The sequence below is a fragment of the Leguminivora glycinivorella genome, chromosome 5 (assembly GCF_023078275.1).
Source record: "Leguminivora glycinivorella isolate SPB_JAAS2020 chromosome 5, LegGlyc_1.1, whole genome shotgun sequence".
NCBI lineage: Eukaryota > Metazoa > Arthropoda > Insecta > Lepidoptera > Tortricidae > Leguminivora > Leguminivora glycinivorella.
In genome coordinates, this window is record NC_062975.1 from 20,101,258 (window position 1) to 20,106,110 (window position 4,853).

The following is a 4,853-nucleotide window of genomic DNA, read 5'->3' on the forward strand; positions in this document are numbered from 1 at the left end:
CGTCACGTACGCCAAATGCACCTGATGAACAAAGAAAATTTTAGGGACTTGGGAATTCGGGGTCACAAAATTACAATGCTGGATTGTAAGCGTATTTAAGTAATGCATGTTATTGAGATTCAAAAGACTTTTGGTACTGATTATGGTGATGTGCACAAAGTAATTTAAAATTAAATATTAGTTAACTAAATGTAGGCCACTAACAAAACATTTTAAAAAGAAGTAGCAAGTAATGATGACAGATGAAGATGAACACGTTACATAACAGCATGTTAATTTTGTAAAACAACACTATAATCCTCAAGCAAATATAAGATCGAGGCACTGTTTGTACGTCAATCAAGTTAAAAGTGTGATAAAAAGAGGTGAACTCAGTGCAACAGATAAAATGCCAGATTCAGAGGATAAACAAGTTTTACGTTCGTATGAGATAAAACATCCAGTCGAGTAAGAAGGAAATGAAATAAAAATGTATTTTGATAATTTTAACAGTAAACAAAACAAATGTGCGTTGGTGGAGTTTTATCTTAATACTCGAACTGCATAATATTAAGTATACCCAATAAGTAGGTATAATATTACATTACGTAAGTGTCATTATTAAACATGGGTTAAATTGTATCTACTAGATCGGTTCAATCAAAAATAATGTCATTCATATAGGTATGCCTACCTACGAAGGCAGCCTATCTTAAGATTCGGCAGATTGGAAAGTTTCCGTGCAATGTTTTGACGGTAGTCAAATGAAACCAAGATCTAGACATAGCCAGGATAGCTTCGATGGGTTACCCAGAAATAGGAGCGACGCCGCAAAGAGGGACTGCTGACGTGCTGAGTGCTGACACACAGATGCGCAGTCAGTTCTTTGCCGCTACTACATAATTAAAAAGCTGACGTAGCTTTGAGTTGAATGCATTAAAATTAGAACAATTAGACAGCAATTTCATCAAAACGTAGTAAGCGAATTAATAATTAGAATTCTACTACAGACGCATAATTTCTTTAAAAACTATTTAGTTATGTAGGATGGGAAATATTCATTTTTAAATAGATTTCTATTCCTTCTACATGACTTGACATGATTCCTATTCCTTCTTTCTGGCATTTTGCACGGAGAGCCCTGAGATAGCTTTGGCAACTAAACCCCGAATTTGCCGTAGATACTAGTTTTTACGGAAGCGATTGCCATGAAATTTCATGATTTCACCTTTCTACCCCGAGGGCAGTAGGTAGGAAGACCAGAGCGCAAACGATAAGGTTATGCTATGATAGAAATACAATGTACTTAACTACTTATGCAGGATAAAATGTGCAACAATGATAACAGTGAGAATTACCATGAAGAGACTAGTTCGTTAAGTGTTGACTCCGATTACGTTGCAGGTTTCGAAGAAAAAAATCCAGAGGCCCTATTGGGATTAGTCTAGGAACTTTAGGATCCTCACGATAATATTTCCCTTCACCAAAAAGCGACTGGCAAATATCAATTGACATTTCATACATAAGTTTCGAAAAACTTCATAGCAGCTGGGGTTTGAATCCACGACGTCTGGATTGAAAGTAGCATGCTCTTACTGCTATGCCACCAGAGCTTAATTTTTTTTTAATTTCACACGAGTGGTTTTCAAGAATAATTAGAAGTTATGCTTCACATTTTATACAAATCAAGCAATATATTACTGTAAATAGCCAAGTTTACTTATTAAAACATACTGTATTTGAAATATTAAAACTACCTATATGTAACTGATATAAAATACTACTGTACAGTACATCATCGTCTCGTATATTCTATAACGACGCAATATCATAGAAACTAGCCACGACAAATATGCTCTCATAAGTTTTTCATGAGCTAGTTATAATAGCAATACACATCGCACTATTTTTCCCCTGATCACCATACATTATACGGTCACCCAACACAAGGTTACGGGAAACATTTGCCTTGCCGATGTATTTTGCGCTATTCCAAGATGTTTTAAACATATGAGGCCCGCGGGCGGTAGAGTTAAGTCGACAACCTCGGACAAAAAATCAAGTATCTTTTTTAAGTCTAATGAAATTCAGCTTTGAGACCAACAAACTACTTATTCGATCTCGCTGTACCTTGGTTTAAATCGGTTAGCTACTTGATTTCATATATCCATTGGTTCGGGTATAATATCAACATAAAAAATGTCACCAAACCCAAACCCTTTACGCGAAAATTCTGCGATTAAGAAAAAGTACGTCCCGCAGATCCGGTCGAGCTCGTAATCCTTTGCCAGGTCTAATTTGCTTGATTTCGATCCCAAAAAAAAAAAAACAAAAAGGAAGCTCAAGACTAATATCCAAACATAGGTAGAGTAGAGTCTGTTCGGAAAGTCAAGAGTCGTGGAATGTATTGGACCCAAGGACCCAGACATTTCACGACTCTTTGACTTTACGAACAGACTTTACTGTTTTTTAATATTTCAATTGTGGCAAAATAGTACCCCACTCAAACGTGAGATAACTCCGCTGGTTCAGAATGCGGTTAACATGATTTAGCCATTTAACGCAAGTAAACATGCCGCATGCAGCTTGTTAACCCGTAATGCCTACGTATTAACGAAGAAATGAGCAAGTTGCAAACATTGGTGAATTGGTGACCCAAACTAAATTACCTAGGTTGTAACCTAACTACTACTGTTGGCTATGTGTTTGGTGGGTCTGGGTCGTCAACCTCATCGGTATATATTTCACTATTTGATAGCACAAATGATTGGCAGCAAAGAGCTGGCCGGCTATATCAGCAATTTGTCTTCCAGATGACGATGATTGACCTCCTCACATGGGTGGTCAGAAAGTCACCACACCTGTCATAGGCGTGAATCGGACACCACATCTCATACTCCCTTTCGTTTCGATAAAGCCGGGGTTACATTAGAGCCACGCCGCGTGTCGCAACGCAATCGGTTACATACATTTTGTATGAACGTGATTACATTAGCTCAGTCCCGCGTGTCGCCGAGCGGCCGTATAACCGAATTCAATCCCACGCATTGCGACACGCGGCGTAAGGCAGCTTAAGGCGGCGGCTTAAGGTATCGAATGGAATGATATCGTCAACTAATGGTGTCCACTGACGGCACTGACTTACTGATCAATTTGACATTGGTAGGATGGTAGGTAATCAGTTTCACTTCAGCATCTATTTATTAATTACTATTCCTTCCTTTTATCCAATTGTAACACTTACATACATATGTATTTCCATCGTAATAATTCATTTCAATCCATTCACTACCCTGTCAGTAGCAGTTTGTCTTGATTCGCATAAAATACGTAGTTAAAGTCGGTAAGGAATTTCTTCTATCAGCTTCCTAATGTCAATTTGACATGGTTCCGTGGTTAATTTCTTCGAGCATTTGAACAAGACTTGATACATGAAGGACAAAACGGACAAACCTTTATTTGATATAATTACAGACATAAAACAATGTTATTTGTATTATAATGATGAAAGCTTTGACGTTTAACCGATAATAACTATAGTCGCGAATTGACCGTACGAGAATTTTGAAGATATCTGAACTCAAAGAGCTGTAGGTATTTCTGATAATACCGGTTACAGCCAGATCATATCTGTATTACCAAAATATTATTGACGACTGTCTCGAAGACACGGAAGATTAAATAAACCTACTGATATGTATATTTTTGGCGTTTTGTTTTGGTTCACCTACTGATGTAAATTAAATAAGAAATTTCGTTTATAGACATAAACTAGGCACACTTAAGAACAATTGACCTGTGTCAATTGTATGGAGATTTCCATAAAGCGTAATTAATGAGTTACTGAACAATGGTTCAAGAGAACGAATTGTATCGGTCTATAGTGCGCTATTGGCGCTAGTACGATCAGCCAAGAAAGTGGTTTACCACTTTTCGACTCTATTTTAAACTCATGAAGGTCGAAAAGTGGTAAACCACTTTTTTGGCTGACTGTACTTACTGCGTGTCATGCGCCAATATATGTGCCATTATCTGGGTAAAGGGACCTTATTGTCGATGGCGCTTACGGCGTTATGAGCGATGTTCGTGTACAAATACGACGCCGCGGGACGTTAGCGCCATCGACAATAAGGTCCATTTACCCAGATAACGTCACATATGTAATATTACATAACACATAACATAACATACAATCACGCCTGTATCCCATAAAAGGGGTAGGCAGAGCACATGAAACTACTAAAGCTTCAGGGCCACTCTTGGCAAATAAGGGTTTAAAAGAAAACGAAACTGTGGCATTGCAGTGACAGGTTGCCAGCCTCTCGCCTACACCACAATTTAACCCATATCCCACCATATATATTAGTATTGGTAATATTACCAATACTAATTATCTGTAACACGCGGCTACTACTTAGGTTAGATATTATTCGTCTAGCCACCTATGGTGATAATAACGATTGAAAAGATTACAAATAGATATCAAACAACGATTGGTTTTAATAGAATAGTTCAAACGATTCTAAACATTTGACAAAAATTTGACAGTTGTATAGTATATTACACCTGTGGATTTCCACGTTCCTTTGGTCAAGGCCTGGCATTGGCAATTCAGATTGCCAAAAAGTCCAAAAACATCACCATTTTTATCTGCAGCATGGCAATAACACCGGGTTCGTTGCGCCCGGACATGTAAAAATAGTCGATGGTCGTAGTTTACGACGTCAGGTTACCATCCATCACTGTGACCGATGGACGGATTCATATTTTTTCAAATTAATATGTAGTGGAGTAACATCAAATGTATCTTGAAATAAAGGCAATCTGCAACCTGAAATAAACTGGGTTCTTTTCCAGTACTTACATGTATCTAG